Raw genomic sequence first — 12,064 nt, 5'->3', positions numbered from 1 at the left:
GGTCTAGAACTGAGAACTTTTGGAAATCTTGAAACTAGTTTTCAGATCCCAAATTCTATTCTGGCGAGACGTTTATGGAACCAACTGCCACCTCGAATGGGACTAAGCACCTTCTCCATGCCAATAACTCTCAACTAGTAGCTTTGTCAGCAGTTGTCCCATCTGACATGCTTTTTTATGACCAGTATTCTACCGTTTCCATTCATCGATCTCCACAGTGAATCGTTATGTAATTCTACACCAGTTACTACAACTGCAAATATTACTCTCATGTTGAAGTCATGGACCAGTTCCAAATCCAGGTAGAGGAGGAACAATCTCCTATACATTCTAATCTTTCCTATGGAGAGAGGAGCTCTCAATGCACTGTCTTTGCATCCAAACATTATTATACGTTCAGCAGACAAGGGAGGTTCAATAGTGGTGCCAGATGAATTACTTTATGTAATTTGATTGTTCGGATGTTGTCTGATACTACCACCTACAGACCACTAAATAATAACCCCACAGATACTTTTAAAATATCTATTATGTCGGTTACTGCAGCAAGGATGTGCATTGGGTGTAATTACTGGCAAGCAGATGAATAATGTTTCCAGTGTTTCCTATTTTCAAGGCTCTGCCCAAATTTCATAAAAATTTTTGGTTCTCCCCCCTCTCCCCCTGTTTTCAAATGAATCATTGCCAGCCGTGGATCTCTGTGGGAGAGACTCTCCAGTTGGTTGGGTGGACTACTGCAGCCCCTTGTACCAGGGTATATAGAGGGCACCGAGCCCTTGTTACAAACTATGGATAAAATCAGGTGGTCCAGAGATTTTTCAGGGTAACATATGACGTGCAGTCATTATATTCCATGATACCTCATGATAAAGCAGTAATTATTCTGCTCATCTGAAGGAATATATTCCTTCAATGGATTCATTCAAAAATGGTTTTTATTTGCAGGTCTGCAGCTGCCCGATGGGCTTGTCCTTGTCCCCTTCGTTAGCCAACTGGTGGGAGGAGTGTTATCTATATACCTGCCATATCTCATTTTGACCCATATTGGGTGGTATGGGAGGTATATAGATGACCTCCTCCTAATCTGGCGCTCACCATCTATATCGGATTTCAATAACTATATTAATGATGACAATTTCATTGTTCCCTGAAACAGCATAAGGGATCCACCCCTTTTTGTAGGATATTTGGTTTACAGGTAATATTGACAAAGGCAATGTTGAATCTGGGTTAAATAGGACACAGCGCTGGCAATATGTTATGGTTTGCCACCAGTTGCCACACTACTTGTGAACCTACCTGTGGGTGGGTTTTGTTAGAGCCAGAAGGGCTTGTTCCCTTGTACAGGGTAATTAAGCGGAATCACAATTTATTTAATCTGCGTTTGGGGATTTTCCAAGGAGATTATCAATAGGGCTAAATTCATTACAGATAGCAGATCTGGAAATTAATTATTTGTCTATTTGTCTAATTCATGCATTAGCAACAATTGTTTTCTCCACTTCTTATTGTGTCAACTTTTCCACTATTACAAAAATCCGGAATAATCTGCACATATAGTGCCAAGATGATTCTCTGGTATAGATGAGCGAACGTGCTCGTTTAGGACAATTACTCGATCGAGCATCGCTTTTTTCGAGTAACTGCCTACTCAGACGGAAAGATTCGGGGGGGGGGGGGCGCCGGGGTGGAGCGGGAAACAGGGGGGAGCTCTCCCTATACTGTTTGTGTGTAATTACTTTGTATTTGTCTACAATGCTGACTCTGATAACAATCAGATCACATATTACTAGTATTCAATGCAGAAATTCAGATCATTTCAAAAGGTTCACTTACTTTTTTTTTGCAATTCTACTTAGGCACATATTATAGACATCCATAGGTGCATATAAAAGGTAAAATTTCAATACACACAGTGCTGCAGCACCACCTTCTGGTAGTTAAATATATTGCAGCTCACCTCACTTTTTGCAACTTTTTAACACTTTTCACAGTTTGCATGTTACATTTTTTGAGAAGATGTTGATGTTTCATGAAAGTATGAATCTGATGTGGAGCAGTGTAGTTCTAGTCTTGCACATTCAGCAGGAAATTTGGATGGACAGTGTCCTGGGAATAAGTAATAGGGGGTGGAGCGGTGGGAGGGGTTAGTATAGTTAGAACTGGCAGAATATTTAATAGGGATACACTTAAAATAAAAAATAAGCACAACCTTGTAATCTGTATGGTGACTCATGCTAGAAGTCTGACCAATAAAGTAGACAAACTGGAAGTAATAATGTCAAAGGAAAACTACAACATAGCGGGAATAACAGAGACCTGGTTGGATAAGAGCTGTGACTGGGCACTGAACTTACAGGGTTACAGTCTATTCAGAAGAGATTGGAAAAAACAGAAAGGGGGGGTGTCTTTATGTAAAATCCTGTTTAAAGCTCACATTACGGGAAGATATATGTAAGGGAGATGAACAGGTGGAGTCTCTATGAGTGGAGATACATAGAGGGGAAAACTACAATTAAAATCCTAATAGGTGTTTTCTATAAGCCAACTAAATATAACAGAAGCCACTGAAAATCTATTATTGAACCAAATAGATGAAGCAGGAAATAGCAATCAGGTAATCATTATGGGAGACTTTAACTATCCGGATATAAACTGGGAAGCCGAAACCTGCAGATCTCAGAAGGGTAACGACTTTCTGTAGATTACTAAAGATAATAATTACCTTACCCAACTTGTACAGGACCCAACTAGGGGAACAGCCATTTTGGACTTAATATTAACCAACAGACCTGACAGAATAACAGGGGTGCAGGTTGGGGGGCACCTGGTAAATAGGGACCATAATATAATACATTTCAACTTGTCTTTCAAGAGAGAAAGTTTTATAGGGGAGCTATGGAAATACTAAACTTTAGGAAGGCCAAGTTCAATCAGCTTAATGATGAATTGACTGGAATAATGTCCTCAAAAATAAGAGTACAAACTATAAGTGGGAAATGTTTAAAAACATCCTAATCACTTACTGTGAGTGGTTCATACCTTACAGGAATAAAAGACTTAGGGTGAATGCAGATGGGCGGGTTGGATTCTGACTGTGAGAATTCTCTCAGCGGCATGTGACCCATTCCCTCTGCAGTGACCCCCGGCTAACCTGTCCGGCGTCTTTGCTCTGCTCTGCGAATATGCTGGTTGGCACACAGCCGCACATGCATAGTGTAGATCCGGCGTGTCAGCGATGATGCAAAAGTGCAAGCCTCTGCAAGGCTTGAACTGAAATAGGCCATGCTGCGATTTAGTTACCGTGCAAGTTTTCATGCAGCCAAATCGTGGCTGTCTGCATAGGATTGCATAAAGTAATGCAATCCTTTAGCAGTGTGCAACGGTGGAAATTCTGCGTGAATTTATGCCCATTTGCATTCAGCCTTAGTAATAGGGGAAAACCAATGGGGTTCAATAAAGATATAAAGGGGGCAGTAAACAGCAAAAAGAAAGTGTTTAAACTACTAAAACAAGAAGGCAGCGAAGAAGCGCAAACAACATATAAGGAAAAAAATTAATTATGTAAAAAGTAAATAAAAGCAGCAAAGATGGAGACAGAGAGACGTATTGCCAAAGAGAGTAAAACTAATCCTAAACTGTTCTTCAACTATATAAATAGTAAAAAGATTAAAACTGAAAGTGTTGTCCCTTTAATAAATAATGTAGGAGAAATTGTAGAGGCTGATGAGGAGAAAGAAAATCTATTAAATAGCAGAAGAAAAAGAAATGTCAGATAGGATGCAGAGTAATAAAGTGAACTCTACACTAAATGTCACTAACCCAGGAAGAAGTGCAGAGCCATCTTAAAAGGATTAAAATGCATAAATCACCAGGTCCTATATACACCCCCGGATTCTCAGGGAATTAAGTAATGTGACAGACAGACCATTGTTTCTGATATTTAAAGACTCTATAGTGACAGGGTCTGTTCCAGTGGATTCGCACATAGCTAATGTGGTGCCAATATTCAAAAAGGGGCCAAAAAGTGAACCTACAGGTAAAGCACCATTTACACGGGATGATTACCGCTCATAATTCGCTCAAACAATGTCTTTTGAGTGATAATCGTTGTGTGTATATGCTACCATCGTTTGCTTTTCGTCCAAACAATGATTTTATGTTGAGTTTAAAATCCATCCAGCTAAAAGCAGGGATCGAACGCTGTGATTCTTTCTCCATGGGAGAGCTGATAACATCAGCTGCAGTCCCATGGCAGAACAAAGGGGCTGTATGCAGATAACAGACCACCTACTGTTATCTGCATACAACAAAGGGAGGCTCATTTACATGCAAATGAAGCTAATAATGGGCACTAATGCTCATTAGTAGCTTATCAGCTTATTCAAAATGATTGCTCAAACTGTCATTCTCCCATTCTTTTGAACGAATTTTGAGCGATCATCTTTGTGTGTAAAAAGGCTTAAGTCTTACTTCTATTGTGGGTAAATGTTTGAAGGGTTGCTAAGAGATGCTATCCTGGAGTACCTCAAGAAAAATAGCTGTGTAACTCCATATCAGCAAGGGTTTGTGAGAGATCGCTCCTGTCAAACCAACCTGATCAGCTTCTACGAGCAGATAAGTTCTAGACTGGATCGGGGAGATTCATTAGATCTCGTATATCTGGACTTTTCCAAAGCATTTATTACTGTGCCACATAAAAGGTTGGTATATAAAATGAGAATGCTTGGTCTGGGCAAGAATGTGTGTAAGTGGGTTAGTAATCGGCTCAATGATAGAGAGCAGAGGGTTGTTATTAATGGTTCATCCTCTGATTGGGTTGCCGTTACTAGTGGGATACCACAGGGGTCGGTTTTGGACCTTATTTTTTTAATATACAATAATATTTATTAATAACCTAGTAGAAAGAATAAATAGTAAAATATCAATATTTGCAGATGGCACATAAGGCCCCCTGTCCACGGGCGTTGTGAAGTCCCGTGGTAGATCTCCGCCGCGAGAGCTGCCCCCCGGGAGGAGGAGCCGCGCATGAATCTCCTCCGGTCAGCCTAATATGATAGATAGGCTGACCACGGAGAATCGGGGCAATTCGCAGCATGCTGCAAATTGCCGTCCGCGAGCGGAGAATCGCAATGATTCTCCACTCGTGGACACGGGGATGATGCTTTTCATAGCAACGCTATGGAAAGCTTCGGCTGGCATGATTCGCCGGCGGTTTACCACCGGCGAAATCACGCCCCTGGACAGGCACCCTTACTTTGTAAAGTAATTAACACAAGAAAGGACACAAGACAAGAGGATTTGGATAAGTTGGGGGCAGAAAAGTAGGAAATGAGGTTTAAGACTGATAAATCTAAGGTTATGCACATGGGCAGGGGAATACATGGAAAAGAACTTGGGAATTTCAATTAACTGTAAGCTTAACCGGAGCAACCAGTGTCAGGCAGCTGCTGCCAAGGCAAATTGGATCATCGGGGGGGGGGGGGGGGGGGGGGGCTGGGGGGGTCATCAAAAGAGGTTATCAAAATTGGGGTTATTTAGTTTAGAAAACAGATAGCTGAGGGGCGACCTAATAACTATGTATAAATATATCAGGGGACAATACAGAGATCTCTCTAATCATTTGTTTATACCCAGGACTGTGACTGTAACATGGGGGCATCCTCTACATCTAGAGGAAAGAAGGTTTCTACACTAACATAGAAGGGGTTCTTTACTGTAAAAGCAGTGAAACTTTGGAACTCTCTGCTTGATGATGTAGTGATGACAATTTCTATAAAAGAGTAAAGATACAATGGTATATGTTATAATCATTAATTACTTCAAAAGGGTTGGTGATTTTGGGATTATTCGAATTTGAGTCAAGAAGGAATTTATTTCCCTTAAATGGGGAAAATTGGCTTCTACCTCACTGTTTTTTTTTGCTTTCCTCTGGATTAACATTGGAGGGTAACAGGCTGAACTGGATGGGCATATGTCTTTTCTTGGCCGTACATGCTATGTTATAAGAAGCTTCACCTTTAAAAAAAAAAAATGACATGCCATAATGTATCTGCAATAAACTGTGTGAGAGTGTGTGGGAATCAACATAGAGCCACACACACACCTATTGTGTATAGGGCTCTGTGCAGACTACACAGGAAGTGGCTAATTCATTATACAAGCTCTACAGAACAACCTCAGAGACCGCCAGAGGTCTAGACAGGCTGCAGGAGACCTCCTGTAAGCAGCCACTGCGGGATCAGAGGAGCCGCTGACATTGGTGAGCAGAGCTGGGGGCTGTATAAAGTTGGGGGGACAAACATATGAGGGTGCATTTCATGGGGTTAAAGGGTTTTTATGATGGGATCGGTCTATATGTGGACTTGACAACAAAGCTGAAAAGAAGCTGGGGAAGGTTAATGAGCGAATTTAGAGAGAAAGAGAAGCAGAGAGAGGAAGACAGGAAGAAAAGAGGAAGAGAATGAACGGAAGAAGAGGCGTTGAGGGGAAGTCACAGCTTAGTAAGAAGCAGAGACACGGGGGAGACTGCTCCTGGCTTGGGCGATGCATGTAAAGAGGTGAGCGAATTTCATATTTACAAAGCCGAAAGCAATGCAGTTACTGTATAGTGTAGTGTCCCATGTAACCACAGCAAGAACTTATCTACTTATCTGTGGATGTAGAGCTGGAGACTGACGTATACAACCTCCTCATCTACACCAACATCTAAGATCATATCAGTCGCTGGTTAACTAGGGGATTAATTAGTGCACTGGTTCATAAGAGTAGAAGGGTCATTGGCTGTTGACTTGTTATAATCGGAAGGTACCTTTACCCTTTTTACTCAAGTTCATGATATCCTGAGATAAGTGGTGCGAGATGACCAGATCTGAAAAAAATAAATTGTGTTACGCCTGGTTTAGATGCAACAATTATCACTGAAAAGATGTCTTTTGATAGACTTTTGAGCGATAATCATTGTGTGCATTTAGAGGACAAGGTGATCGCTCAAACCGCAGTTCGATTGACAGTTTTGAGCGATCACTTTGCGCTTCGAGCGGGTAATGCAGAAGACAAACGGGGCCGCTTGTCTACTGCATTCAGCTGTTCTCTTCTCGGAGCGCTCAGCTGTTAAACGATCAGCGATTCATTAACGAAAACTGTATGATGTCAGTGCAGTTAGACACAATTATTGCTCAAAAGATGGCTTTTGATCGAATTTTGAGCGATAATCGTTGTGTCTAAATGGGCCTTTACTTGCTCCACTTATCATGGGATATTTTGACACAGGCAAGAAGATAAAGAAGTAGACATTTGTACATATACAATATAGTCATAGGAGTCCTATCAGATAATTAAAAGATATATGGTTGCAGCACTCAATCAATCCACCTTCAATAGTAGGGGACACTCATGGGCAATGATGCAAGCTCAAAATAGATGAGGACCCGTCATCCACTGTCCATAAAGTATAATTGTAATAGCAGAGCAGCATCAAAGGTACTGAAAAACCTCCAAAAGGCAAATAGAATCTTCTCACCAGTTTTCTTTCTTTATTGAATTATACTATTAGATAATTAAGTATACAGAATGTGTATAGCCTGCCACGTGCTCATTTCAAGGATTTATGACAAGACGGTGCCAGCTTTAGGTTAGAAAACACCTTTGTGGAATTTTTTTTGTCGTCATAAGAAAAAAATTATATACAGTATATTGCAGTCTGCCTGTATTCTGCAGATAGCAGCACACCCACAACAGAACAGCTCAGTGAAAAAACACTGTGCTAGAGCCAAGATCATAACACAAATACAGCACCAGAACCAAGCTCGGTATATAAATACAGCACAAACCAACCTCCTAACACAAATACAGCACAAACCAACAGCAATATATAGTTACAATACCATAACCAAGCTCATAAGAAAAATATAGTCCTAAAACATAGTACCAAGCTCTGTATATAAATTAAGCACCAGAATCAAGCTCAGTACATAAATACAGCCTCAGAACCAAGCTTATATCCTAAATATACTAGGAAAATTAAGCGATTGTGTTGCTGTGGCACCAATGGGCTTACAGCAGTGCCGTGGAAGATCAGAGAGGAGGAGATAGAGCCAGGAGGAGGATGATTTATGTAGCTCCACAGGACACTGCCACACAGTGGAAGAAGAGCTTTTGGCCTAGTGGACTCAAGGGGTGGAGGCGATCACCCGCAGCCTCCACCCTCCTGGTGTTTCCTCGTATGGGTCACACGTAGCTAAAATCGACAATGTAACAAGATATCACTGAAGCCCGGGCGCTTGTCTTTCCATGCTTGTGACTATCACAGCTGACTCTGTGGCCCTCAGACTCAAAACTGATGGAATTTTTGTTTCTTTGATCAGCAAAATCTATATTTGTATTAAAACTAAAGCTGTAAACTTGTGGTAGAGCATTTTTGGAGCTAAGCCCCCCTCAAAAGTAGCAGCATCCATATTTGACCCATGGTGGTGTGAGTCCCAGCAATCATCCTCATCATTTCAGCACCATCATTCAGGTCACTAGTTGGGAGTGCAGAGAGCTGGACCTCCATCAATCAAAATCTCCCTAGAATTCCATCAATTAAAATCTGCTGCAGATCTGCACCAAAATCCGCAGCAAATCAGCAACGTGTGAAAGTACCCTTAAAACTTTCTTTACTGGCTAACTTATTTTTGTGGTACCCTGTAAATAACTTTTTTCTCCAACTAGTGTGTTACACGATGCTTATCAAGCCCATAAATGTGGTTTCCTAGTTGATGGCAGATAGTGATGTGCACCAACATCATTAGGGATGTCATAGGTGCCAGGCTATGGACTATATTTATCACTTGGCACCTGGGCTGTAGTCATGTAACATTTGGCACCACGGCCAGCAAATGTCAAAGGGAAGTAACTTTCATCAGCACAGTATCATTACCACATGTCATCAGTCACATGGAAATGTAATTAGTAGTCAGTTGTTAATTATAGCGAATAGTGTCGGACTCGGATACTTAGTGCCCACCAGTAAAATTCCTCCTGAGGACCCATAGTACACGTACGGTATCGTAAATGCCCTATTTGCATTGAAGTGTATAGAGAATGCACTGGGCGGGAATTGGTAGGCTTCTGTTAACCTGATAGGTGCAGACCCCAGAGGTGGCATTTATGGCATATCCTGTAAGGGGAGAGATCAAACACAACAACCACAGCATGGATGAAAAATGCACTGACATGCGATTTTATCACAAACAGAATAGTCTTTAAATTGATTTTTAACCCTTTCCAATCCAGTTTTGGATTCAGGGTTTCCTAAAAGGCTTTTTTTTTTTTGCTGTTATACAATGGTGCCATCTGCTCGCAAAAGCCAGAGTGTGTGTGCCAGAGAGGCTCCAACAATAGACGGTAAGAATACCCTGTCAACGTTTTCTGACATTGGAGCTGTACAAGCTTCAATCAGAATGTAGGAAGACGTCAGACAGTGGATTGGATAGGGTTAATGATTGCGTGGTTTTCCAGGTGAACTGTATGCCCATTAACAGTCCAGATGTGGCAGTCATCTGATAATCTTCATTTTCTCACTGATGGGTTACAATATGTTTGTTCTTGCTATAATAGCAATCAGCTCTTTCTGTACTGGTTTTCTTTTGAGTTGTGGCGGTGGGCTTGCTCTAACACACAGCAGCCAATCTGAATAAGCAGAGCTCCTACGTAAAGAAGGAGCCAAGGTGTTCACATTCTATGATGCATGGCCGGAAATGGCCTATTGTATAAATCAAGTTTTTATGTTAACCCTTTCCAATCCGCTGTCTGACGTCTTAAGACATTATGATTTAAGGCTGTACAGCTCTGATGTTGGAAGACGTCCGTTTGGTTTCTCTTACTGTAAATTACCAGCCTCTCTGTCGTCGGAGCCTATTCAACATGTCAACTCATGCAGTACTGGCTTTAGCCAGCAGATAGCGTGGCTGTATAATGGCAGAAAAAGAGTAGGCCCCCTAGGAAAACCAGGATACAAATTGGATCGGAAAGGGTTAAACATATTTTTGACACATTTTTGTATTTTTTTTTTTACATATTTGATGTCATAATGTGTATCTTACAAGAATCCTAAAATCCTGCAGTGACTACTTAAGGTACTTGAGCGATTTTGGGCAATTGTGAGCCCCCATACATATGGCTAGCGACAGGGCACTGAGCGAGAAGTCGCTTAGTCGTTACTAACCGTTCCATTTCAGCTCACTGAAAAGGAACGACTGCTGAGTAGGAGTCGCTCCGTCTTCACTGAAAAGGAACGACTGCTGAGTAGGAGTCGTTCCGTCTATGAGGGGCTGCCTGCTTCCAGTGATCCCTGGCCTGCTCTCTTGAACGACTATTGCTTATGTGCCTAATTGTCATACTGTGTAAAAGTACCTTAAGCCTAATAATAGTTTGAAACTTCCTGTTCTGTAGAGAAAACTGTTCAGCAGTTATCTCCTGATCATTGTGTACCAAAGATTGTGCTTGACATAAACTAAGCTAACAAACAGGTTGTATCATGTAAGCCGAGACCCTCTAATGATTCAGTAGAGTTATCATTCAGCAGAGCTACAGTGATAAACTGACTCACTTTAAGACAGTCCCGTCTAAGTTTGCACTGTCTATTAGACTGTATTAGTAAATTTGTCCCATTAGGTTTTTGAGTAAATGCAATGATGATTTATTAGTAGGCTTTTAGGGATATCAACTTCCTTTTCGTTGCCCTGCAGGTCATAAACATTACGTAGTGTATGACTGTAAGTCCTATGGAGCGGCAGGCACGACTCTTGTTTTGGTCTTTTTTGCTGTTGTTGGATTATTCAGGCTTCCTTTACCATAAGCCATAAAGAAAAGCAACTTTCCACATGACCCAAATGTTGTTTTCTCACTTGCCCCAGACAGCTGCGAATCCCACAAAGTGCAAACGTCATGAGACCAACAGACTCCAGAGACCTACAGATCCGACCAGCTCTTTAACCCCTTCATGACATGGCCTATTTTGAGCTTAAGGACGCAACAATTTTTGGCGGATTTTCTTCTCCGTTTATCAAAAGTCATAACTTTTTTATTTTTCCGTCGACGCGGCCGTATGAGGGCTTGTTTTTTGCGTGGCGAACTGTAGTTTTTATCGGTGCCACTTTTCTGTACATAGACTATATTGTAAGGTAATGATAGCAGGGAGAGAAAACGCATCAATTCTGCCATAGATTTTTTTTTTTTTTTTTACAGCGTTAATCATGCAGCATAAATGAGACATTCCATTCTTTCTGCGGGTCGGTACGGTTACAACGATACCAAAATTCTTACATTTTTTTTAGGTTTTCCCACTTTTCTGCAATAAAAACCCTTTTTCTTGGAAATCTTTTTTTTTTCTAAATCGCTGCATTCAAAGTCCTGTAACTTTTTTATTTTTTGATGTACAGAGCTCTATGAGGGCTTATTTTTTGCGAGACAAGCTGTAGATTTTATTGGTACCATTTTGGGGTACATATGTCTTTTTGATCACTTTTATTGTGTTTTTAGTGAGGCAAAATGCTAAGAATTAGCATTTTGCCTCAGTTTTTTAGTGTTTTTTTTAGCGTTTTTTTCCGTGCACAGTCAAAAGCATGTGCAACTTATTGTATGCGTCGTTATGGACGCGACAATACCAAATATGTGGGATTTTATTTTTTTTTTTACCTTTTTTTATGCTAATCTGAGAAAAAGCATAAAAAAATGTTTTTTCTTACTCTTTTTTTACATTTTTTTAATTCATTTTTTTAATCTTTGTTTTTTTTACACTATTTGAGTCCCTCTGAGGGACTTTAATCACTGCCCTGATGATCGCTGTTATAAGGCATGGCAGAGCTACTGCTCTCCCATGCCTTATCGCTTATACAGCGATCCTAGGCATAGGCAATACAGGACGCCAGTGTCTGGCGTCCTGTTGCCATGGTGACAGGCCGGGCTCTCGCGATGACATCGTGAGTTCCGGCCGGAGACACAGAGGGAGTCCGCTCCCTCTGTGAACTCTTTCCCTGCCGCGATCTACTTAGATCGCGGCAGGGAAGGGGTTAACAGCGGG

At 41.2% G+C, this 12,064-nt stretch overlaps 1 protein-coding gene across 2 annotated transcripts in view; it reads left to right on the top strand.

The window, feature by feature from the left end:
- Positions 1-12,064, top strand: part of GPSM3 (G protein signaling modulator 3) — a 75,497-nt gene that overhangs the window by 41,291 nt on the left and 22,142 nt on the right. Inside the window, exon 1 of one of the 2 annotated variants that reach the window (XM_066581037.1) lies at positions 6,409-6,560. The exons of the other annotated variant lie outside the window; for it this stretch is intronic. The gene's annotated coding sequence lies outside the window, so the exon portion shown is untranslated. Of the gene's footprint in view, positions 1-6,408; positions 6,561-12,064 lie in introns of those variants that run through there. 2 annotated transcript variants of the gene reach the window in all.

This window comes from Eleutherodactylus coqui, chromosome 10, assembly GCF_035609145.1.
Source record: "Eleutherodactylus coqui strain aEleCoq1 chromosome 10, aEleCoq1.hap1, whole genome shotgun sequence".
NCBI classification, from domain to species: Eukaryota; Metazoa; Chordata; class Amphibia; order Anura; family Eleutherodactylidae; genus Eleutherodactylus; species Eleutherodactylus coqui.
This window is presented reverse-complemented; position numbering and strand designations above follow the sequence as displayed.